Source organism: Protopterus annectens, chromosome 5.part1, assembly GCF_019279795.1.
Source record: "Protopterus annectens isolate FY-2018-M chromosome 5.part1, PAN1.0, whole genome shotgun sequence".
Lineage (NCBI taxonomy): Eukaryota > Metazoa > Chordata > Ceratodontiformes > Protopteridae > Protopterus > Protopterus annectens.
In genome coordinates this window covers 373,486,309-373,513,918 of record NC_056736.1, presented here as the reverse complement: position 1 = coordinate 373,513,918, position 27,610 = coordinate 373,486,309, and the positions used below count along the sequence as shown (strand labels likewise).

The following is a 27,610-nucleotide window of genomic DNA, read 5'->3' as shown; positions in this document are numbered from 1 at the left end:
TTTATACTGTCTCCCACCCTGACCCCTTTTCTCTTCCAAAAAGCCTGAATCCCCATTTTTCTCTTTGACAGATTGTTTCAGACAAATGAGTTTTGAAAATTATTCATTAGGGTTACAGACAGCAGGGAGGAAATTCTTCCTTTTCAGGGTGTAATTCCTTATCCTGTAGATCAGACTTCTTTTTTCCATCTGTTCTTTATCACATGCTATTCCGAGGAGTAATAGAACCAGTCACCCCTTCCCAGGGGGTTCCTACTGCAAATGAAAGAAAATGCTTGCAGACCAGTTCTGGATCTTTCTTTCCTAAACCAGTTTGTGATGGTGCCCAAATTCAAATTGCTGTCACATCACAACCCGTTACCTCTCCTTCTTTTTTCAAGTTTCCTGGTAAAACTAGACTTAAAAGATGCTTATCATCACATCCTTATTCATTCAGTATTAAAGCGTTTCTTAAGTTTGTATCAGTTCTCTGCCTTAAAACTTGGACTATCCACTGCACCAACAGTCTTCACAAAATATCTATCTCCAATTATAACTCATTGCAGGCATCGGGATATACAAATTCTATCCATATTTTTTCCATATTTAGACGACTTGCTTATCTTTGCAGAGCCTTTTTCAAAATGTCAGGAATCTCTCTCTTGGGTGAGGGATCTCTTACATAACCTGGGATTACAAGAGAACATTCAAAAGTCTTTCTCAACTCCCTCACGTAGGATTGTGTCCCTGGGATGTCAACTAGACACCTCAATTCAAAGAGCTTTCCTTCCACAGGAAAACATGGATCTTCTTCTAGATCTATTTTTAAGGTTTTCCACTCAGACTTTGGTCACTGTGAGAGAATATCTCAGGATTCTGGGTCTCATGGCAACTATGATTTTCATGATAGCACTGTATCTTTCTCATGTGGAGTCTTGAGACTTGCCAGTGGTATCTGAATTCACCTTGGCCCCAGAATAAACAACTTTTATCTTTTCAGATCACAATACTGGGGTCTACCAGATGAAAAATCATTTTATGGAGTCAATAGATATTCTTAAATCCAGGTCTCCCTTCTCCCTCACTGCTCCAAAGCAGTCAGTCACCAGAGACACTGTGGACTTTGCTTGGGGAGCAGTTTCAGGAGGCATAAAAGTCCAGGAAGTGTGGGACACAAAGTACAGATGCAAGCACATAAATATCAAGGAGAAGCTTGTCCTGATCAAGGCATTAAACTTTCTGAACCATCACTGGGCCCTGGAACCTCTTCAAAGTGATTTAAAATAATACCTCAGTCATGTGGTACATCAACAGGCAAGAAGGAACCAGGTCATGCCTCTTTTGCAAACTAGTTATGTTAGCTTTGGATATAGTTTCACTGCACAACCTCATCCTATCAGCTTCCTACATTCTGTTAGAGCAAAACTGTGTGGCAGACACTCACAAATAGAAACTAAATCAGGAGGTCTTCCATGATTTTGATCCATCTGTGGGGAGTTCCTCAAGTAGACCTCTTTGCCTCCTCTCTGAAAAATCAGCCGGCAAAAGTCTGTTCCAGAAGTCCATGCAAGAAGGCCTAGAAGACAGATGCCTTTTCTTTTCATTGGACAGGAATATTCTTGTATGCCTCCCCACCCTTTCCATTAATATCCAGGGTATTTCTGATGATTCAGAAGGAATCCTCAGAGATCATTGTGGTGACGCCATTCTGGCTCAGGCAACCATGGCTCTCACATCTTTTTGAAATGGCCAGAGGCAATTACCACAAGCTTCCTCACAGAATGGATCTACTCACACAAGAAAAGGAGTCTCTGATGCACCCCAACATCACTCACCTTCAAATGACTGCCTGGATGATAGGGTCGTAATTCCTTTTAGGCACCTGTTTTCTGAGGATGTGGCGCAGGCACTAATGGAGGCAAGAATGCCTGCTACTAGAAAATCATATATTAGCAAATGGAAAAGGTTTTCTAGTTGGTGCCAACAACATAACCAGCACCCATTCAGGGCTAGTTGTTCTCTGGTTTTACAATATTTGTGCGAGTTACTATCCTATGGCCTTTCTTCTTTCTCTATCAACATTCATTTATCAGCCATTTTAGTATGTTTGTCCATTGATCATCCTCTTTCAAGGCAGTCTTGGGTCAAAAGGGGTTTTGCATAAGAGGCCTCCAAGTAAACTGGTGGTCCCTCACTGGGGTCTTAATTTTGCATTAGAGAAGCTAACACTTGATCCGTTTGAATCAGCTAATCTTGCTGACTTGCGGTTCTTAACATGGAAAACAGTTTTAATGATTGCTCTGACCTCTGCAAGAAGGGTATCTGAGTTGAAAGCTCTTATAGTGAGTTAACCCTACCTCAGTTTTCATAGAGACAGGGTTTCTTTGAGAACTAATCCTTTTACATGCCTAAAGTGGTATCCGAGTTTACTTCAAGTCAAACTATCCATCTACAAGTTTTTTTTTTCCCCCCGGAACTTAAAAAATGAAGGATACTCCATACCTTGAATGTTCACAGACAACTCAGGTACTATCTTAACAGAACTAAATCTTGCAGATCATCAGATTAATTGCTCATTTCTTGTAAAGGTAAGAAGGGACAGCCTGTGTCAAAACAGACTATTTCCAAATGGTCGTCTGAGGCTATTACCTTTTGTTATATTCATCATGACAAATATGTTCCAGACAGGGTCAAGGCCCACTCTACTGGAGTCTTGGCTTCATCTATGGCTTTTTGGAAAGGGCTGGATTCTAGAAGTACTTTAGAAGCTACTATTTGGTCCTCAGAGTATACTTTTACAAATGACTATAAGCTTGGTTCATTCTAGATCTAGCTCCCCCACGCTTTGCTAGGACCATTCTCCAGGGCCTTCTGGACCCTTCGCCTTGTACCTCCTACCTCCCAAACATGGTTAGCTATGATAACCTACGCATATTGCTAATTCTGCGTAAGCAGTGATCAATATGAAAATATAGTACAGTTGCTCAAGCTGAACTTACTATAACAGTAAATGTTCAAAATGATCACTGCTGCAGTAGCCATTCCCTCCCTCCATTCCCCTTGTTTTTTTTTTGGGTGGGGGGGCTTTTTTTTTTTTTTTTTAATGCCAGGCTATGGACATTTTTTTTTTATTATTCCTAACATTGTCCTTTAAGGGCTTAGCCTCCCCTCTCTCTGCTGGCGGAAAGCTCTGTAGGGCGTTGTGCCCAAATTTAAGTCAGTTCAGCTCAAGTTGCTTGACAACTGAGCGCATGGAAGGTGATCTGAAGCTTTGGAAGTTAGGAGACTAGAAAGATATAACCTATCTAGCCAAGGATACTGCAGCAGCAATCATTCAAACATCTACTCTTATGTTAAGTTCAACTTACACAACTGTACTTTTCATTTTTAATAACAAGGGGGAAAATCTTTCAGAAATGGAATATTCTAAAACAGTAAACTGCAGTGGTATGGGATGTTGCTATTAAAGTATTGCAGGGTGAGAAAAACATGTACTATTGTTTTTTTTCTTTTCCTAAAATATAATTAACTGTCTCTTTCGTAAGGTGTTAGTCTGTTCTGCATTTTAACTGGGTGCCAGTGTTTCTGTACAACTGTCCCAAAAAAGAAAAAAAAATAGTGCTCTTGCAACCATAAAAGGTAACATACATAAACTCTCCCCCTGACTACCAAGGATTAAACTTTCCGAGAGGTGCACTAGCTGCGTTTTGTTTTGTGTTTTGATACATTACTAGACATAAACACATATTCAGTAAAGTCCTGGAGAAGTTTTGTCTTGCAAACTGTATGGATGAAATGAGATGATACAGCATCAACCCCATCAGATCTCTTCTCACAGGAATGGCCTGCCTCCTACAGTCACACATGTTTCTTCTCTTCCCAGAGAAAGATAACATCTTTATCAACATCTACAGTAAAAAAACAGGCAAATTAGGTTAACTCAGTCTTTAAGAAAGCTTAACATATTTTGGAAGGAGTATTGGCTTTGTCAGCAGGCAGAGCTTATCCATAAAAACATACAGCTCAGCATTTCCATTTTCAGTTCTTGATCCAAATAACAATACACAATTTTTTTTAAATGTTGAAATTGTTTTGGGATTAGAAAATAAGTTTCTTTTGAATCCATAGACTTACCCTGCCAACTTTAAAATATTCACATTTACAACAGCAGAAATTGCTTAGTATGCCCATAAAAATGACATCTTGCTTATATATATATATATATATATATATATATATCACACCTTATGTATATTTCATCAACATGTTCAACAGTAAGCATCAGTAATAAATGTTGAATTAATTTTTTATGAGATGCCAATGGCTTTTCCCAGAGAAATACATTTAAGGCAGTGAAAATATTTGTTGTTAAAAACAAAGATTTACACTTGTTTCTTAAGTGCAAGGAATTTCTACAACTCATTAGTTGCAGTCGGAGTGCACAGTTGTGGCACAGCAGTTAGCAGCATGGCCAACTCACAGCTCTTGGCTCACCAGTTTGGTTTGCTGACAGTGCAGAGTCTGCATGTCCTCTCAGTGTCCACATAGGTTTATACCAGCTGCTGTAATTTCTATCCACTTACTTAAAGATATGCCACAGGTGAAATGACAACTCCCTACACTGCTTGTAAGTGGGCATGTCATTTTTGAGTGCATGTTTACATCCTGCAAGAAAGGCGGAGTAACCACGATTAGCTTCTCTGTCTGTACCTAATGAATGCAGTGACAGGCTCCAACTTTCAACTGCAATGAACTGGATTAAATCTGTAATCTGAAAATGAGTTAACAGTTCTCACCATTTCAAAATCCAACCCAGTAAAGATTATTTTGAGCCATCACAGGTTTACTGTAATGAGTCTGTGTACTCTCCCCATGTTTGCATAGGATTTCACTAGATGTTAAGGTTTCTTTTCACATTCCAAAGATGGGTCTATATTATATATTCTAAGTTTCAAAACTTTGAATCCCATATGTTCAACAAAATATGATCAAAGTTTGAAACTTTGAATATATAATAAAACATCAAAAAAAAAAAGTACCTTAATGCTCTGAGCAGGGGTGCAAGCCCCCCTGCACCCCCCCTACTTATATAGACCAACTCTGAGATCGCACTTCAGTGCAAAAAAGGGAAATTCTCCCATTCTGCACTGTACGGCGCCATTACATTTAACCTTCAAACTTTTCAAAGTTCGATCATATGGTGTCGACCATATGACATTCGAACTTTTAAAAGTTTGTTCATGTAATAGGAACCCCCCCAAAGACATAACATAGGTGAACTGTTTTATCCTCCAGGCTTCCCACAACCTATACAAAATGAGTTACTCTGGCATGCACCCACTGAATGCTAAGAGATGCTTTGTTTCCTCGGTGACCCTAAACAGGATTAAGCGGGTAACCACTGAATGAATGAACAAGTTATCTATTTATGGAAATTTATATAAAGATATTGGGCATAATAGGAAACGTTTTTATAGATACATAAGAAGTAAAGACATACAAATTGATACATTTTGGAATCTACCCACAGTTTATCACACACAACAGATTATAAATATATTTACAAAATCTTAAAACGGTTTGGTTCCACAAAGGGGGTGATAAGTTGTCCGATACTGGAATTCAATTAGATTATACTAAAAAGAACTATACAAACTGGATACAAACAAAGCACATGGAGGAGACATAATTAGTAATAATGATCTGAGAACACTTCAGCAAGAACTTACAGTACCATTACATCTATTACTTACTAAGTCATATAAATATGGGGAGATTCCTCAAGATTGGAGGCATGTTATTAAACATGTCTTTAAGGGAAAGGGGAGTAGGACAAACTCAGAGTTATATAGATCCTTAAGTCTACTTTCAGGTTGTGGAAAAATAATGGATAAGGTAATATTGGACAAGCTATTGACAGAATTGGATAGGGTGGGACTTGAAACCATATATCAGCATGCATATATTGAAAATAGATTTATTACCACCTGTAATATTATGTTCTACAACAATATAACACCTATGACTGAAAAATTGTGCTGTGATATAGTTTATATAGACTTAACTTCAGCATTTGACAGGGTCATACAAAAAACACTGATCGATAAATTAGAACTACTAGGTATTGATGTATTCCTGATATGATCAATAGATGCATGGCAAGTATCATACATACAGCAACTGGACACAGGGTGTCCCACAGGGCTCTGTCCTAGGCCCTTACTTGTGTAGACTGTACTCAGACTTAACATTTTCATCTGAGTTGTTCTTATATGCAGATGACCTGAAATTGGGTAAACTAACTGCATACGTTACAGAAAAGGCACGTCTGCAAAAGAACTTGACTAAATTGACCATCTGGACACAGGAGAATAATATGCAGAAAAATGCATCAAAAACTAAGCTTATGAGATTTTGGAAACATAAATTGAAATGTGAATATTTAATACAGCACACAGTGATTGAAACTGCAGATTTATTTAAGGACCTGGGTACATGGGTAGATCCAGCTTTGAGTTTTTCTACTCATATCAACCTATTGGTTAATGATAGTCACAAAACTATAGGTTGCATAAAAAGATGTATAAAGTCCCGGGAATCAGAAATGAAGTAGTCACTGTTTGTTATATACCAAGAGCATCCATGGATATGAAGATTGAAGTTATTATGAAAGACTAAAATATTTGAACGTGTACAGTGTATCTTACAGATGTTTAATATGAGAGCTTATTCAGGTATATAGGGCATTTAGAAACAACTTCCTCTGGGAATGTTTGGGGTTATCAAAAAGTAGTAGAGAATCATCAGACAACCTATGCATAAGATTATATAGGAATGAGAAGTGTACTGATTGGTTCTCAGAGAGCAGCTAATGCATGGAACAGACTAACAAACTAGATTAAAGAAAGTACTAATTTAGATATTTTTAAGAACAGCCTCGACACTTATTATGGGAACAAGTGTTTTGGTTTATTGGCAGGCTACAAGGACATTAATGCCCGTGCTTGAAATATTTGTATGTAGGTATGTATGTAGGTTGCTCAAATCTAACGTAATGAGCTTGAGTGGACCTGGGGAATATTAAAAAAAAAAACTAGAAGAGAAATTGGGACACAAGGGGAAAGCAGAGTGACTAACCAGAAGTCAGGCAAATGATATCAGGGCCCAACAAAACTTTGCTTACCACACTTCATACAAGGCAATTTAACTGCATTTTCTCTAAATGAAATAAAAATAATAAATAACTGGAAAATGATCCATTTACCTGCAGTACTAGCAGCTTTGTGCAATGTGGAAAAATGTTAGTCAAGAAGAGAATTATTTTTCAGTGAAAAAATCTGATATGAAGTAGAAAAAAATTTATTCAAAAAAGTAATAATGTTTTCGCTATATCTTCTTAATTCGCTAACTAGGACAAAAAAGGTGTAAGTTGACCACTCGAGCTGGGGCGATAGGGTTCATAGATTGTGATTTACCATAATTTGTGTATATAACAGCTTCATGAAAGGAATGAATTTGATTGTATTTTCATTGGCTAGTTTATTTTCTTCAGTCAGTGATTGATTTTTCGTTTGCCAATAGTTTGAAAATAATAAAGAATTCTGATGCTTTACACTCATTACAATTTTATAAGTCCTAGAAATTGTTTTCCCTTTAATCGCAAGATTTTCAAGTATTAATTTAACTAAACCTATGTTCTGTAAGTCACTGTGTATTTGTGAGAATTTAGCATTTATAAAATGATGAAGTTGGTTAAGGATAATACTATATTTCATAAGAAGTTTGAGTTCAAGTCTCATTTGCCCCGTGTTAAGAGTCTTTCCATTGGTATATATCCCATATTGTGTAATCTTTATCAGGGGGTAGTTTGTTAGATTTACTGGTTTATTATTTATTAGTAAATTAGGATTTAGGTGTAACGGCTGTATAAGGGCAAAAGCATCAGCTAATTGCAATGATTTAAATAGTTTATGTGTTGTAAGAATCATGTTTTTAATTAGTGGGTGTAAATTCTTCATGTATATGCTAGCCTGGTTTAAATTCAAGAATGGTAAGGATTTGATATTACAGCCAAGGGATTTCAACTGTTCATACCAGATTTTGGTCCACTGGGGTGTCCAAGTATTTATATAGGAGTCATAGTTTATTATTTGTATTAGTCTGTATACAGTAATTATACTATAGTAAAGCTTAAAATCAGGTAACCCCAATCCCCACTTATCTTTGGCGAGTACACGTTTTGCATATTTAATTCTGGTAGATTTGGGATACCATCATAATCTTGATATAGCTTTTTCCATGGCAAACATTTGGGGGAATATTTGAAAAGGTAGCATTTAATTGAAAGAGTATTCTTGGTAGAAAATTCATCTTGACAACACTAGCTTTTGACAGTAGAGACATATTTTCAGGCTTGTTGGCTGTTGGTGAAGCACCCACCAAGAGGAGAAAATGCTGAGAGAAGAAAGGAGCCACTTTTGAGACTAATTATTTTTCCTCTGTTTATTTGCTAAGTTTTTCTGCATAGCCGCCTATTTTGAGCATTTTCTGGCTTGTTAAATTTGATTTCTGCATTAGTAACTGTATTTAGAGCACAGCCTACAGCTGTTTACTGAATTTCCTGTTTGCACTTATTTTTAAAATCGTTTTTTTCTCAAAACTTGCATTTTATCTGTTTTTGGCCTAGCACTCTTGTGTGGGGTCATTTACTGCACTGTTATAACTTGTTGATACTTGTTAACCTCTGCTATCTCTGAAAAACAAAAACAAAAATCTTGCTTTTTCCCACTTTTCTGAGATTTAAAAAAGTTCAGTTACAGACTTGCTGTTCTTGAACTGTTTGTAAGTTTCTGTGAGGCCATTTTTTGCTTGGGCTACAGGAAAGTCTCTCTGCTGATCAGTGGCAGTGAAAAACATTGAGCAGCCTGCCTGCCCCTGTGGGAGTGGTTACTGACTTGAAACTGTAGTTTTATTGGCCATTCTGGGTCAATTCCAAAACTCCTTCATCTTCCTCTCTTAAAACCCTCTTTTGCGCGGTTTTGTGCATTTTTGAGCATAGCGCAACAGCGGGCAGCGCCGCCTAATTGGGTTTAAACTATTCCTGGCTCCACAAAGTCTGCTCTTCACTTTTTCCCTTAGAACTGCTCTATCTCTCAATTTAAACACCATATTCTCATTCTAAGGCCCTTCACTGGTCCAATTAAGTAATCCTACAAGTTAGCACTATTAAACCATAAGCACTACTTACTCTTATACTCTGTATGATTTCCCTGTCCTCTACCGTCTTAAATTCAGGTTTCCCTATTACTCTAGCATGTCCAAAGGTCAGTCAATGGTTTCCTCTCCAGTCCAGCTGGTGAATTAGGGAATTATGAGGCACTGTTACAACTGTCTCATGTACACAAACAACCCTCTCCTCCTCCAAACAGGTTCAAATATATTTGAGAGATGCAACTATTTAGCCAAACTGGAGGCTGAGCTCTCTCATCTCAAAACTGGTGTAACCAGTCAAGAGGAGAAGGTAACCTCACACAACACAATTCCAGTATCACATAGTCCCACCACATCAGCGAACCAAACACATAAATACACAAAAACATACTTGGAGGCTCTAAATAAAAATCTACCTAAGCAACAGAGACCTCCAAAGCAGACTTCCAAGCAAACGCTACCTCAAAACAAAACACACACAACACATAACCCACAAAGTCAGTGTGCCAAGCAGCCACAGCCCTTAAGGCTGAATAACACACCTGATACTCTTGTTAGAGGTGACTCTATTGTCAGACACACTGACGTCCCGCTCACCAGGCTGAATAAAGAGAAGGTCACAGTGAGCTGCCTGTCGGGTGCTAGGATCCGACACATAACGCAAGCACTCAGGTCACTCCAAAGCAAATACAAATATGACTCAGTCATTGTACATGCTGGTGTGAATGACCTCAGTCGTACCTCCCTGGACTACATGAAAAGAGACATAGAGGAGCTCTCTGATCATGTAGCCCAGGCTGGTATGACCCTGACCTTGAGCAGCATCTTACCCTCACCTAGAATGATGCCACAGTACAAAGACAAAATGATCGATTTTAACAATTGGCTAAAATTTTGGTGTCATTCAAAGGGGATCCAGTGTCTGTCAGCCTGGGATGACATGCTCGACAAGCCACGTTGCTTCGCTAGGGACAGCTTGCACCTGTCACCACTGGGCTTTTGGATATTGGCAAAGGCTCTTGCCACCCCCATAGTGCCTTTTTTAGGCAAGGCTCAAAAGTCAAACCCACCCCATAGACAGCACAAGGAACAAGAAACTAAGGGTAATGCTGCTAAACGCCAGAAGTCTTAACCTCAAGATGCATGCACTCGAAGCTCTCCTCAGTATGGAGAACATCGATATCTGTGCAGTGACAGAAACCTGGTTCAAGGCTCCAGAGAGCACCCCAGCACTACCAGGCTATACCTCATATCATGCTTTTCGGCCCCAAAACCCGGACCGAACCACAAAAGGAGGGGGAGTTTCCATATTTATCAAGGATATCCACACCTCCAGGTTAGTGGTATTGCACGAAGTATTGGAGACCATCCATGTGCAACTAACAGTGGGCAAGAATGCTTTTCAGTTTATAGCATCCTACAGACCACCCTCTCAAAGTCAGGAATCCCATTCGGCTTTCCTGAAAACATTGGAGAACATGAAGATCTCTCCGAACACCATTATATTGGGCGACTTCAACTACCCAAACATTGACTGGAAGCACTACTCAAGCCCCAGCACCTTAGCCCAAAGATTCCTGGAAATTATAAACTCAAATGCTATGGAACAACTAGTCACCACTCCCACAAGAGGGGACAACATACTAGACCTGATCATTACCAACATGGGGACTCTATGCTCCACACCAGAAGTATATCCCTCATTGGTAAGATCAGACCATAAATTAATTTCACTGGATGTCCACATCCCGACCCCACCCAGCCCAGAAAACCACAGTGAAAAACTTCTCAAAGCGAACTTCTCACTTCTCAAAACCGAAGTGGAATCCTTCAAGGCCCCAGGGCCAGTGGAAACTACAGCCCAAACTGCAGAATCCTATATAAATGCATTCTACGGACATCTCCAGGAATGCATGGATTATGCTATCCCAAACAAAACCAAGACCCAATCATCTAAAGGCAGGCGTCCAGTCTGGTGGACCCCTGCCATAAATAAACTGTACAACAGAAGGAGGAAGCTACTACATGATAGAGCAAAATCCCTAATAGGGAAGGCATCTCTGATCAGTACTAGCAAAAAATTACGATCCCTCATAAAATCCTCCAAGGCCAGCTTTGAGAGATAAATTGCACAGGACACCAAAGACAATCATAAGGCTTTTTTCAGTTATGTTAGAAACCTGGGATGCAACTCCCAGACTTGTTCTGAGTTGATTCTAAACGACAAAAAATACACTGAACCCACAGACATCGCCAATATCCTGGCAGACAGGTTCAGTGCAAACTTCTCCACCCCCTCCCCCACAAAAGAGCAAGTATCTATCCCGGCTGAGGGCTGCCTCCCAAACATCTCAGATGCTCAGGTGAAGGCTGCCCTCTCCAAAGCAAAAAACACTGCTTCCATGGGACCAGATAGCGTCCCAGGTTGCGTCCTACATGAACTACAAGAGGAACTAATCCCGCAAATAAAACAGCTACACAATCTCAGCCTCACTACAGGATATGTGCCCACAGAATGGCGTACAGCAACAGTGGTCCCACTCCACAAAGGTGGAGCCTCTACGGACCCTGGAAACTATCGCCCCATAAGCCTGACTAGCTTAGTCTGCAAGGCTATGGAGAGGATCATCATGGAGCTCATAAACAAAGACTTTGGGGACCTACAGACACTAGATCTTACCCAGTTCGGCTTTGTCAAGGGCAGATCCTGCCTTTTGAACCTGGTTGACTTCTTTGAAACAGTCACCAAAGCCATAGATGAAGGGAAGGTTGTCCACGCAGCCTATCTGGACCTTGCAAAGGCATTTGACACAATACCCCACTCGGGCATCATAGATAAGCTATCCAGCTCAAATATAAACCCCTATGTCACAAGATGGGTCACAAACTGGCTCAAAGACAGAACCCACAGAGTGAGAGTTGCTGGAGCCATGTCAGACTCGAAACCGGTCACAAGTGGCGTCCCACAGGGTTCTGTCCTGGGACCACTCTTGTTCGGTATATACTTTTCCGAGGTACAGGCAAACGTGGGAGGACTATGGCTCACCAAGTTCGCAGACGACTGCAAACTGGGCGCCATAATCAACTCTCCAGCTGACACAAACATCCTTCAAAAAGGTCTCACGGAGACAGATAACTGGTGCCAGCGCCATGGTTTAAAGCTAAATGCCAAAAAATGTATAGTCATACCCTTTGGCAAAAACAATGTGCCCATAAATTACCACATAGGCGGAAACCCATTAAGTACAGAGAAAGTTATTAGGGACCTGGGGACCCAAGTTGACAGCAATCTCTCCTTTGAAAACCACATTGCCAAAGTGGTTAGAAAGACCTTCTACATAGCCCACCTCATCACGAAGGGTTTCACATCTAGATCAAGAGAGGTAATCGTGCCCTTTATTCATCCCTCATCAGGCCCATCATAGAATACAATGCCCCTTTTGGGATGTACCTTACCCGACACCTGCAGCAATTAGAAAGACCCCAAAAGTATCTCACCAAGAGGATCAAGGGTCTCAAACAGATGCCATATGCTGCTCGGTTAAAAACTCCAGCTCTACTCAGTTGCATACCGCCTACTTGAGGCAATCTATGCCTGACATACAAAGCTATGTCAAATCCAGAATTAATGGACATGCTCCACCTCAGTAAATCTAAATCCCTTAGAGCCACACGCTCGAGGGACTTGAACCTCAGCACAGAAATAAATAGAACTTGCTGGAGGGACAGGTTCATAACCCAGAGGCTCCCTTCGCTCTGGAATAGAATTCCAGTTCACGTGAGGCAGAGCACCTCACTGAATCTCTTCAAGAAGAATCTCGATAAGTGGATGGGGGATCGTAGGTTTGTCCCAGGGATTACTCCCGTGTCACTATTAGACAGAGGCACAGTAAACTAAACCTTAAAAAGGGCACAGTATACTCAAATCAAGGGGTGGCGTAAGCCATACAGAATCGGGCTAGGCTTATAATTGCCCCAGGGCAGATAGCCTAGTATGAACCTATGAACCTATAATGTTCTTCCATCTATCCATATCATTTTGAATACTAGTCCATGTAGTTAGTAGGTTACTGTTTATAATATCTTTGAAGTCTGAACTAAATATTATTCCTAGATATTTTATCTGTTAATTTATTTTGATCTCACTCATAGGAAAGTACAATTCGTTATGCACTACAGGATTGAGGGGAAATATGTGTGACTTGTTTAAATTTAAATTATAATTTGAAACTGCCGAGAACTCGATAACTTTATGTATTTTTGGGAGGTCAGTAGTGGGGAGTTGGAAGTATATATTTAAGTCATAGGCAAAGGCCGAGTATATAAGATTTGTATTGTGGATTCTGGGAATATGATGAAAGTTTTTTTGTGAAATAAACAGAAGGAGGGGTTCTAGATAAAGATTAAATAGGTATGGCGAAAGAAGACATCCTTGTCTTGTACCATTGGATAAGAGTATAGGGTTAGTTATAAGTTTATTTACCTGTACAGTGGTAGAAGCTTTCTGATAGAGAACCTGGATCATTTTAATGAATTCTTGAGGAAAACCATATAAAGGCAGTATATTAAAGAGAAAGTGTAAGTTTGCTCCATCAAAAGCTTTAGTTGCATCTACTGTAAGGGCATATCTGGGGTATTTATCCCTATTAAGTAGTCTTACAATGGTATCTAAAAGGAGGGTGTTGTCACTTGTTTGCCTGTGTGCCATAAAGCCCATTTGTTGTTGGGAAATAATAGAGGGGAGTATATTCTTAAGTCTATTTGATATAACATGGGCTAATATCTTAAGATCAATGTTTATGAGGGCTATTGGTCTATAATTTGCTGGATCTGTTGGGTCAGAATGCGGTTTAGGAATCAACACTGTCTTGGAGTTATTTAAGTATTTGTCCGTTATACCATATTGTATTATATAGTTGAAAACTTTTAATAACACTTTGGAGATAGGTTCCATGAATAGCTTATAAAAATCAGATGTGCATCCATCAGGCCCAGGGGATTTACCTAATTTTAGTTTGTTTATTGCAGCTTTTATCTCTTTTAAATGTAACAGTGATTTTAAGAGTTTCCTTTGATCTTCTATAATTTGTGGAAAGTTTATATTATGTATAAAATCCTCATATCTGTCTGTAGATGATGATAAGGGTATATTGTATAATTTCTTATAAATATCTTCAAAAGCGTCCACTATATCTTGATCTTTATATTTCACCTATCCTTCATATTTTATTTCTTTGATCCTAGGAGGTCCACAAAAGACATGACTTTTAAAGCATCAGATCACACATATACCTGCTGTAACTATCAGTTTGATAATTTCAGAAAACTTGGAATAATAATCTACACATAAAAACATCAGAACCTCTCTGAAATAAAACAAAACAGTACATACTTTGTTCCTCTCTCAAACAGAATAAAATTAGTCCCCACTCTGTTCAACTGCTGAAGTCGCTTTTCTCTACGAGGACAACTATGAAATAGATAACTTAACAGTTCTTCTGAGCTGCTGTACAATATGTATTGCGTAAGACAACTCTGTACTACTTGTTCTGAGTCAACATTCCCAACCAATGCATATTCCTTGCCCTTTCATTTTATTTTATCACTACCAGATGCACTTTATCTTTGGTAGCATATGTCTTCTCAGGTAATAAGAAAATATCATTTTCTTTATTGATTGAGAGATTTATTGACATTTGATTACCAGGAAAGTCCAACTGGGTAGGAGTCAATTTTCAGAGAAGGCCCAGGGACAAAAGGTCCAAAGTATTACAAAAATTAAGAATAATACTTTTACAGTTTTAAAAAAATTTAAATATAATGCAGTTTAAATAATTATACAAATTAGAAATAATATGAAAACACTGGTTAAAAACAGATGCGAGTTATATGACAATGATATAATAGAGAAATTTTAGCCAGTTTCTTGAGAAATTAAAGGTAAGCTAGTATAATACAAACAGGAATTGCAATATGAACTGAGAAAAGCAAGCTTATGGTATATTGAGAGAAAGTCTGGGTAGAGAAACTGCTAGAAGTACGGAAGTAAGTGAAGAAGGGAGAGAAGGAGATGTAAGGTATGCATAGCTGGCCTTAGGCATAGGCCAACTAGACAGCTGCCTAGGGTGCTGCATTAGCAGGGGCACTTTTCCAGTATTTATTTGGTGTAGGCAGACAAGGATAGGGACACCAGTTGGTGCAGGGGGCACCATGGAGCTCTTTTTCTAGGGCACGAGTTGACCTAAGGCCGCTCCTGAAGGTATGAATAGGTATTTGTCCACTTTTAGGGATATAGTTTATCCTGGTGTTGAGCAAGCTTTTGGCTATGAAGTCTTTCAGCATGGTTTTGAAGGATGAGAGGGGAGGGTACTGACCTGATGGACAGAGAGAGAGAGTTCCAGGCCTAACAACATGGTACAAGTTAAGACAATGCCCTGCAGATTTAATAGGTTTGTGGACAATCAAGAGAGTTTTTGGTCACTGGTTTGTAATGACTAACTGGGAACACAGTTGTTTAGACTGCTTCCTAGTGGTGGACAAGCAGATGGATTCTGGATAATTTTACAAGTGGCAAGAAGATGTGTATATATTAGTTGGTGGGGTAGTTCTAACTAGTTTAGGCTTTTTAGTACTATACAGTAGGGGATCCTGAAAGGGATAGTTTCTGCAAATTTAACAGCTTTATTATAAGATTGTTCAAGTTTTGATTTTTGTGATGCCTAAAGGTCAGTAAGGATGGGAGCACCATAAAAAGGGTGGGACATGGACAAGTAGTGGCAAATGTGGCTTTATTTGCATTTATGAGAAAGTTTTTGGCTGTAGTTTTTGATGAGTTTTCCTTATGCAATTTTGTATACGCAGGTCGAATTTAAGATCATCATCCACTATCTACCCTAATAGTTTATGAGAAGTAACTTCAGTGGTTCTATTATCGAGAGCGGACTTTCAGTTTTGTTTTTTCATGAAAAATGGATGTGGGGAAAAAAGTAGCAGTTTGTTTTTCTAAGGGTTGAGCATGAGCTGTGAGTTACAAAGTCATGTTTCAGTTGCTGCTAAAGCTTCCCGAGTGACTTCTTGGAGGTATGCCACATTGTCAGATGTGCAAAGGAGTGTGGAGTCACCTGTGCACTGTATTATAGATGACTTATGTGATGTGTGGAGGATGTTGGTGAGAATGATAAAAAGGAGGGAGCCAAGGAAAGAGCCTTGTGGTACACCAGTGGTGACCTGAAGGTATGGAGAGAGGGCAGAGTGCCATTTTACTGACTGATACCTATTGTATAGGTGGGTTTTGAACCACAGAAGCGTGGGGTAACAAAACCAAATGAGGACATTTGAAGTAGAAGTTTGCTTTGATAAATGGTGTCGAAAGCTTTAGACAAGTCTAGAAATAAGGAGGAGACTAGTTGGTTGTTATCTCTAGCTTTACTGACAGTATCTATATAGGTTAGAAGTGCAGTGTTACTATACTATGGGAAGAACAGAAGTTATGTTACTGGGTGGGGGGGGTACGACTTCTTCCTGCAGAAGACTGCATTCAAAAACAAATCTTTAAACTTTTTTCAAGTGCACTGGTCTAAAGTTAGTAATGTCTGCTGAATTTCCTCCTTTGTGCAAAGGGACAATGTGTATCTTTTCCTTAGAGAGAGGGAATATGGGATTTTTGAATTAACCTGTTTATAAAGATGGAAACAGAGTAGGCAACGCTATCAGCTGCTATTTAAAGTATTCTCTTAGAAGGTTATAAGCTGAAGTAGAAACATGGTTTAACAGTAGTTTTATATCAGATTTTAAAAGAGCTTTTAAAAAATATGTCCTAGACACAAACTATTTCCTCATAATAAGTAATATATGAACATTTCTTTACATACTGATGTTTTTGTCTCACTTCACATTTCAGTACCTGCATTTTTAACTTTGTGATTATACATCTCTGGAATTCTGTTACTTCTCTGAAATTAACTGCGGTTTTACCAAGGGGACTCAAATCCTTCTTCAAACAATTATTTATGGATCTCTTGTAACGATGCTGCAAACAAGATATCTGCTATGTATAGCAGCTGTGTATTTCACTTTCATATCAAACTTCTACAGATTAAGTAAAATTCCTTGCAATCCAGAAGGTACACTGTACAAAGAATTAAGTTCTTGGCAAGAGTTCATGGTCCAGTTACACCAGAATGTCATTGCCATACAGATATTCATTGAATTTCTCATATTAAAACATCACCACTAACAGTCGTTTTTCAATCGGAGAATATGTGAGCACTTTTCATTTTGTTTCCATGTGATAACTAGTGACCCAAAAATAAAGGGTCTTGAAGGTTCACAGTTTCTTTATCATTCTTACTATTCTTACTAGCATCTAGCTGTTACACTATCAGGTTACTCACATCATGGCAATTTAATTCTGGAGATTTTGTAACTAGTTTCCTAAACATTTTTGTTTGTAGTTCCATTTTTCAAACTGTAGCAGCATTTTAGCAGCATATTTATTTCAGACACACTGGGTACAATTTTCCATGAAATATGTGCAATATTCTTGCTTTGACATCTACACAATACTCTGATATCTTCTCCATCCAGTCATTCTGACTTTGGAATATAACACATGCATTTCAGACCAGTCAATCAAATTTAGCATTTGCTCTTATTTAAAAAGAAATTATTTATTAAAACATCTTTATTGAATTCTCACTTGTGACACAAGTAAATTTACATAACTATGAACAAACCATATTAACAAGTTCACATTTATGAATATTATACATCATATATATTCTTCTACACAACATAATCAAGCCAACATTACATAAACTGTTCAATTCCTGCCATTTCTTAAACCTCACTCCTCTTCCAAAATATTTTTTTGCTTGTATTGTTCCTACAATTTCCATTTTTTCTATGCAATCTGCTCCTAACTTTTTCTAGTGATCTAATGATCCCACTTGCTGTTATTTTATCTCTGTTACTTCAAGTAATATTGGATCAATCACACTTCCAACACCTTCTAAGCTAATCAATTTAATGTGCAACACCTCTTTAAAATACATATGGTGCTGATGAAATGCTAAACAGAAATCAAAGAAATCTGTATCTTCCTAATGCTGCTGTTAAAGCACTCAATGTAGGGTTTCGTCATCTAGCTTTACTTGCCAGAATTCATAAATTTGCATCTAACAAAGACAATAACTTGAAATATGGTATTTTTGCATCCACTTCTTGAATAGTAGAAAATGATTAATACTTTCTTTTAATCACTATATTGATATGGCAGACCAGAACAAATGTGAGTCTCATTTATAAAGGTAACCAAAATAAATCATCCAGTCTGTTGGCTGTAACTACTTTTTTAACAATGCAAACTTTCCATTTGCTTTCATACTTGATCTCTTCTAATCCTAGAGCTACTGATAATTATTTGGTGTGTGCATCACTGTCAAAGTATCAGATTTTATTTGTACATGACAGTCGACTGCCTAATTTCCTAAACCTACACATACATTATCAGTCATGACAGATATTACACTGGCTTGGCAAAGTATTCCAGATAACCAAACATGTAGTAGATGCCATGACCTGAAGAGTTAAGAAAAACTGATAACAAGTAAATAAAAACCCCCACTGAGGTATATTCTCAACAATAAGATTATTGGAAAGTACTTTGACAGAGTATTCAAAATGTCTACCTGTTCCTCCACACATGACTCTGTGCTTTCCCACTGTGAATGTCTTGCCCACTCAGTTTTGCTCAAGCCAAATGACCTAAAATATTAAAGTGCTTCTAACTCACTGGCTCCTCCTAAATACTTTAACAATGTACCTACAGTTTTCCAGAAAGGCAATCCCAGTGCTTCAGATGCATCTAAAGTGTAATATTACAGTCTGCATCTGTGTCTAGCTTAAAATTCAACATTTTACTAATTCTCAGCAATTCTTTCCAACAATCATCAAACCTGTCTTAATGCCAGGATGCATTTTTGAACTTCACTGTTATTAACTCTTCACTTTAAGTGCCAGCAGAACAGTTTGTTTTCATGTTTCTGATCTGCAACATGAACATTTTATTTACGTTTTCCTTTCACATGTGTGAAACCAGTTGTTTCTAACACAGATTAAACCAACTGATTACAAACAGGAAATTGCTTCCTCTTGTGTTTTAGCAACACCAACATGAGGTTTGAATGTCAAATGTGTGATACTTTGTGATTTTTTTTCTTATCTCCATCTCTACTAGACAGCATTCTCACAAGGCTCCATGTCCTTTTCATTACTAACAAAATACAAAATCTTAGACTGTACATGCGATACAATATCTTTTCTTGAACCAACAAAGTCTTTACAATTACCTAAGCTTTTCATACTAACAAAAGTCCTTCATCAGGAGTTATTAAGTTACTGGCATTAGATACAGTGTTTTAATATCCACTTGCGTGCAGAAAAGGAGAATGCCCTGGAAGGACACAGGACAATCTTTAAAGTGATACAGATGCTCATGTCACTCAATGGGTAGGGGGGGGGGTATGAGGACCAGAATCGAAGCACCTTCATAACCAATGTTCTCTGTGATGGAGGGCTACATGGGGGTGAGAGGTACCAAGCAGCTCCCTAATCTGGGCACAGTTAGGGTCCATACTGAAACACAGACAGCTTTGATCATGGGGGATGAAGCCAGGTGCTCACACCAAAGAAGCAAGAATGACCTCTTATGGCAGCTGGATGAAGACAGAGCATTAGCAGGGCCACATACTCCTCCATGACTGTCTAGATGACAGTTCTTCCTGGTCAATTCTTTCTTAGATGGTGATAGGCCCTCATAACTTTCATAAAGAATGGCTTAGGTACCCAATGGAGGACAGCTTGATGACTGACAGATAAGCATGGAAAAATACTCAGAACAAACAAAAAAAAAAAAAAAAGAGAGAGAGAGAGAGTAAATGAAATCCTCCTCACACACCATTTCTGGTGCTTACTGTCACTGCTTAAACTGCACTTGGAATTTACTCTAAATTCAGTCCATCTACTTCTAAATTAACATTATATCTTGCATATATTTACTCACTTAGACATTACTGTATAATTTAATTTCACTTACTATAACACATCCACAGCTTTTGATAAGGTCAGGTCTAGTTTTCTTCAAAGTTTGCTCCTTGCTTGATCATTTCTTACATTACAAACTACTACCTTTACAAAACTCACCAATTTCACATCTCCCACTGCATTAATTCTTTACTCCATAACGTAAGTATCTATAGTCTTTAGAAGACCTTGCACTGTTATAAAGAACAAATGATGAATACCAAATTCTTCCTAAACTCATGTCATTCTCATTTGTACACTGCACATTTTCAGACCTATCAGATATTCCACTTCTAGTATGAAATAAGTTTATCTGCAGCTTCCAGTTTTCCACTAAATTTAACTGCAGTTAGAGAATTCCTGGTAACTGCAGTTACACAATTTTTCCACTTTGAATTATACTTTCTTTTACTTCCAAACACACAAACACTAAAACAAGTAAGAGTCCTGAACTCCAGGTTACATTTCCCCACTTCTGATATGAAGTGACATCTGAATCAACTTATCAAATGCTCTGGAAACAACACATACAATGAACATGAAAATCTGGCCTTCATAAAGTGTTTCGCCAGTTTAACTTTTAGAAAGAATGTCATAACATAGCATGCAATTCTCCTGAAACTAGGTATTACAATTTAAAACTGTACATTCCATATATTACAGAGGATCTGAAGATGCAGGTAAGCTCTGGAATGAGAGTGTGAGCTAGTGGGATCAGGCAAGCATGGACTATGAGATTTAAAATTTTAAAAATTAAGACCGTGGAATCTGAAAGAAATAGCAGTTGTGATGTGGGGAGAGGGGGCTGAATGAAACAAGAGAAAACTCAGGAAAGAAGTGAAAAAAAGTGGCATGGGAGATGAGTCACACAGGAAAGTTGGATTACTTCAAACTTAATTTGATGGACTGTAGGAGACTGGTTACACCAGTAAATAATATAGGAGCAGTTAATGGCAAGGTGAAGATGACTGTACAGCACCAAGATCTTACTCCAGTTTCTAGGCAGCAGGTATACCCACAACAGTGGTTTATACTTCCACATTATGGAGACTGCATGCTAAAAAACACAAGATGTGTGAAAACAGAGCATTAAACAGGCTGGTGAGTAGGTCAGAGTTAAAGTAATGAACACAAAGTGTCAAAGGTGAAAGTAAATAGGGAAAAACAGAAGTTGTCAAGCTGAACAGGACTATAGGTCACATTAAAGGTGGGCAAAGTTTTGAAATGATTTACTGTGGTCTCATTTTTTATATCACAAAAACCTGGCATTTTAACAGGGGTGTGTACACTTTTATATCCACTGTACTTCATTTAATTAATGAGTGATGAAATCAAGATAAATTAGACATCAATGGTCTCTGCTTCAGAATTTTACCATGGCTTCTAACATCATCATTACCTTTAAAAGGAACTGACTTTGTGTACTACATGAAACACAACCTGGCTAATATTTTCTTCTATCATGTGTGGCATTTTTGTTCCAGCACCCCAGTGTCTGTGTCCGGCATAGACTTACATTTCCAGAAAAAAACATCCCAGCACTAGAGCAAGGACACACTCATAGCAAGAGTGGCACATCTTAGGTTAGTCAGCTCTGGAGTTCCATCCACCAATTGTCTGCAATTTTCCTTTTGTTGTCCCCAACCAAGCTGCCATATGCATTAAACAACTTGCCAGTAAAATAGGTAAAAAGAATACTGCCCCTTCTGCACACAGCCAGCTTCCCTAAATGGTCTTATTATGGAGAGTATGTGAATGACCAAGTGTGTACCCAACATCTTAAGAGAAAGATGCTTTATACACTGCCTATATCTGGTTGCCGTTATAATGGTCAATGTATACATACCAAATGTGCCCAGCAATACCCAAAGACAGTCAGACAGACAAACACACACATGCACATACACACAAACACTTCCATCGCTTAACGTTCCTAAGGCATTCGCTCCCTTCAAAAATCATGTTAGTTCTCGGTAAATATATATCAATGACTCGTACCACTCATAACACAAACAGCTGTCAAAAGACTTATTACCAAAGAAATTGGGTCAGTTTTCAGGAACATATCTATAACCACTAAGATGTTGGCTACAGCAGGAAGAAGTGGTGTTGTGTTGGCCAGCAATAAACATTCAAGTCCATGAACAGACTTATGCCTCATTCCTACAGCCTCACACAGGATATTAACAAATCAAAATTGACCTGATCAACTACACACATCATCCACAGCTGTTGGAAGTACTCAACAGTCTTGACTACAGCACTTTTTTTCAACTGCTCTCTCTTCAAAAAAAATTCTCTCTCGTCATCTAGAATTCCGGATACACTATATATTCTTACTTCCTCTTCCTCCTGTCTGACATGATATGCATCCATTCTAAGTCATTACATTAGGGCAGGGCCCTGTAAACTTAAAAAGTTCATAACTTACAGAGTGTACGCAAATGACCAATAATCTGCCCTGCTCCCTCAAATAAAAAAAGATTAAGTACTTTTTTTAATAAAAGCTCACCTAATTCAATATACTTCAAACTCTTTGGTTCTGCTGTACTATTGCAACTCTAAAACAGAATCAGAGAAAGAAAATTTAGTGTGTGTGTAATAAAATCAATTTTGCCATTTTTTTTTTTATACTTTCACTAAGTTGTCTGTGGAATCAGTCATGAACAGTTGCAGAAAACCTAGCTGAAAACCTCTCAGCCAATATTTCACAATGTCATCTCTTCCCTGTACACACACCCACAACAGCATGACAGTCAATACTTTTAGTTTGCACTGAGGAAGCACAATCATCTAGCTCATCACAAATATGCAGTGATCACCATACCAAAACGAGCTACATGAAGCAATTAATTTTCTTATGCCATACACTCTATACTGAATGAAACATGAAAACCACTACACAAGCTGGCACTTATTACATAATGTTTGAAATACTATGAACTATGAGGAGCCACCTGCACTGTCTGCTTATTAACTCACACAAATGTCAAAACTCGGCTGGAAACAACAAGTATAGTTATCTAGGTCCCTTGTCAAGGTATGTCACAGGCTGCCCTTAAACATGTACGGCAAGAAACAAGAAGTGGGAGAATACGATCACAATGTTCAAGGATAGGAATAATAATTTAGTGGGTGGAGTTTACAAAGAGGAACTAGACTGTGGGGTTATGGTGTTGGGCAGGGACAGCTTTTGGACAGATGCACATTACTGTTACTGTACACAATCTTGGCAGCATTGCTTCCACTCCTGCCTCCACCCCAGCACTGCAACAACTACCCTCACCCAAAATAAATCTGTGCCTCTCAATACCAGCTGATACACTACGAAAGTCCATGACTATAAAAACAGACCGGTTGTAAACAGTACAAGTACTACTTCATCAAAGCAAATTCCGCCTAGAAAAACTTCACTACGAGAATGAACAATGGCTAGTAATAAGTTTAAGTTAATAACGGGCTAGGATGTGTTGCAAGACAATAAGGTTGGATTGTACAAAGATGACCAGCGGGTCAGTTTGCTGCAACTAGATACTCACTTTCATTTGTAGACAGCCGCCCGCAAAAAAATGTATAATTTAGTAGTTTCATAATGATGCGAAGTACTCCACATCAACATTAAACCAATGGAAAAGGTGAAAAGTGTTCTAGGAGTACTAAAAGAGGAACAGTGTCCCACCCCTTCCTTAACAATAAAATCACGCAAACTTTTCTAAGACAACAAATGGAAATGTGTCAGTGATAGCATCCTAAAATTGATAGGCATATTATCACGATTGTGTTTTGATAATATGCATATCAATTTTATTACAATCATCCGTACCCATTATCAAAATCCCATTACCCTTCAATAACTACACTGAGTTTATTCAACATACCAGGTACTATACGACTAAACCACATTACCCACCCTACCCCCTGGAATACAACGCGTTTCTTATGAGGATCCCTAAACCATAATAAACTCAAAATTTGCAACAGCCTGAACCCCACAGCTGAACAAGCGCAATTCGAAGGCACAAAACCAACAATATTTACAGGCGGATAACAGTCTCCACCCTATTCTGTTGTTTTAATTTTACTTCACCGTGAGCCTTTACTAAAAGGGGAGGGGAGGAGTAGGGCTCGACGGGCTTCCGCCTTTCTTGCTATCAACCCAGACCGTTACATTACATTAAGACGACTATTAGGAATATATTCGTCCCTAGTAAATAAAATGTGGTGCGCAGTAACATAAATCACGCCTAGTGAAGTTTTAAGTTGCTCCAAATATTTGTCACTCTATCTCAGCCTAGTGAGCATACTAAGGAACTAAGCGGGACAGTTTGTTGTAAACAAATATAAACGTCCAACACACAAAGTACAGCTAGTATTACTGTAGTTTACAAACAAACTCCGAACTGGCGGCAACGTCTGATAAACCACTACATTTTGATACTTACCGGACATAATCCGTAAAAACTTTAGGACCGATGTCAGTCACTGAGAAGGGCACGCTGGGCTCGCGCGTCGCCCCAAATTTCAGAGGGTAGTACTTGCGTATATCCAGTTACTTCTCAAAATCAACAGAATAACTAACCTGAAGTAACTCGGGACTCTCCCGTTAGTTTTGGTTAAAGCTGGAGCTGCGTGCCTTTCCCTTGACAGAGCTCTTAGGAAGTGAATGAAATAAGGAGGAGGAAGTTAACTCTTAAAAAAGGACCAAGCAGTAGCTTGTGTATGTGCTAAACAAGGAAGTTTCAGGGCGCAAAGCAGAACAACCCTCTCGCGTTCATAAGTGGCACTGTAGTGTGCGTGTGTAAAAAGTGAAACTAGAAAGCTGGGGCCGAGACCCAGACCGGGATTTCCCTCCTTTTTAATTCCGCAAATTAGGCGTTGCTCGACAGCCATACAGAGTGCAAAATAAAATAACTTGGTCGAGTCCCATATGTGTCATCTGCAAAATGGGAGTACGTCTTCTAAATGTAAAGACTTTGGCAGACTCTTCCACCTTTGTCTGTGGCAGAGAATAACATAAAGGCAGATGATAAATGTAACGGTATGCAATACTAAAGCGATTCAAATGTCTGTTATATAGAATGTTTGTCACTAACTAGATAAACGTGTGTGTATTCTGAGTAATATCCAGTTAGTCTGGAGAAAATGGAAGCCAAGTGCAGTTACACTAACCATAATAATAAATAGTACAGTTGTTCAAATGATCACTGCTGCAGTAAACTTAACTATATGGGTTATATCCTGCCAAAATGTAACAGTAGGTCAGATTCCAAAGCTTCAGGGCACTTTCCAGGTGCCCAAACTGTCAAAGCCCTTCAGAGCTTTATTTGGAAGATGGAAGGAGAAAGGTCATTGTTGCCTCACAGCAAGAGGTTCTCCCGTTCAATTCTCGGCTGGAACGCCTTATATGTGGAGTCTGCATGTCCTCCCCGCGGTCGAGTGGCGTTCGAAAGACATGCGTAGAATGGGCGTGCCTTCGCTGAAGGTTGGGCATCGAGCTGGCACCTCGGCACCCGTAAAAAAATCTACTGCCAATCATTAGTGGACTGGAGTTCTGCTGTGGCGACCCCTAACCGGGAAAAGCCGAAAGAAGAAGTATAACAAAAAGTAATAGCCTTAGACAACCACTTTGAAATAGTCTGTTTTGACACCGGTTGTCCCTTTCTCTTATCTTCACAAGAAATGAGCAATTAATCCAATGATCTGAAAGATTTAGTTCTGATAAGATAGTACCCGAGTTGTCTGTAAACATCCAAGGTATGAAGTATCCTTTCTCCCCCACTTTTAGGTTTAGAAAAGAAAATGAGGAGATGGATAGTTTGACTTAAAGTAAACTCAGATACTACTTTAGGCATAAAAAAGGATTAGTTCTCAAAAAACCCTGTCTTTGTGGAAAATGAGGTAGGGTTGACTCACCACAAGTCCATGCAGCTCAAATACCTTTTTTGCAGAGGTCAGAGCAATCAATAAAACTGTTTTCCATGTTAATAACCTCACGTCAGCCAGATTAGCTGGTTCAATTAGAGCAAGTATTAGTTTAGATCCCAAAGAGGGGCCACCGGTTTACTTGGAGGCCTCTTATGCAAAACCCCTTTCAAGAACATTTTGACAGGTGACTTTCTTTGAAAGAGGAAGATCCATGGGCAGACATGTTGAAATGGCTGATTAATAAACCTTGATAGAGGAATAAGAAAGGCCATAGGATAGTAACTAATACACATATTGTAAAATCAGGGAACAACTAGCCCTAAATGGGTGCTGGTTATGTTGTTGGTACCAACTAAAAAAACTTTTCCATTTGCTAATATATGATTTCCTAGTAGCAGGCTTTTTTGTCTCCATTAGTACCTGCTGCATGTTCTCAGAAAACAGGTGCCTAAAAGTAATTAAGACCCTATCATCCAGGCAGTCAAATGAAGATGATTAATGTCAAGGTGTATTAAAGACCCCTGCTCTTATGTGAGTAGATCCATTTATTAAAGATCCCTGCTCTTACGTGAGTAGATCCATTTTGCGAGAAAGCTTGTGGTAATTGCCCCTGGTCATTTCCAAAAAAAGGGAGGGCCATGTTTGCCTAGGTCAGAAAGGAGTCACCACAATGATCTTGGTGGGCTCCTTCAGATTATTTACAAGTACCCTGGATATTAGTGGAAAGGATGGAAAGGCATACAGGAACATTCCTGTCCAAAAAAAGGCATCTGTCTTCCAGTCCTTCTTGAATGGAGTCCTGGAACAGAAATTTGCCAGCTGATTGTTTATTTAGGAGGCGTCTACTTGAAGAACTCCCCACAGATGGGTCAAATCATGGAAGACCCACAGATCTAGTTTCCATTTGTGAAGATCTGCCTTGGTCCTACTAAGTTCGTCTACCACACAATTTTGCTCTAACGGAATGTAGGACACCTGTAGAGTGAGATTGTGCTGTGAAGCTATATCCCAAGCTAACATGGTTAGTCTGCAAAGGAGGTATAACCTGGTTCTCCCTTGCTTGTTGATGTACCACATCACTGTGATATTGTCTGTAACCACTTGAAGAGGTCCAGGAGACCAAAGATGGTTCAGATAATTGAGAGCCTTGGTCAGGCCAAGCATCTCCTTGATATTTAGGTGCTTGCATCTGTCCTTGGTATTCCATACCCCTTTCACTTTTATCTCTCCTGAAACTGCTACCCAAGCAAAGTCTGAAATATCTGTGGTGACTGACTCCTTTGGAGCAGGGAGTGAGAAGGGGAGACCTTGATTTAATGATATATGTTGTCTCCACCAAGTGATTTCTCTTCTGACAAACACCAGTACTGGGATCTGAAAAGATAAAGGGTGTTGAAGCTGGGACCAAAGAGAT

General features: G+C 38.9%; 1 protein-coding gene across 3 annotated transcripts in view; it reads right to left on the bottom strand.

Moving 5' to 3' along the window:
* RHOG (ras homolog family member G) overlaps positions 1-25,017 on the bottom strand; it is a 441,865-nt gene extending 416,848 nt beyond the window's left edge. Inside the window, exon 1 of one of the 3 annotated variants that reach the window (XM_044073047.1) lies at positions 24,714-25,017. The gene's annotated coding sequence lies outside the window, so the exon portion shown is untranslated. The remainder of the gene's footprint in view (positions 1-24,713) is intronic. The other 2 variants (XM_044073044.1, XM_044073046.1) reach the window with 2 other exon arrangements.
* Positions 25,018-27,610: the final 2,593 nt, after the last annotated feature.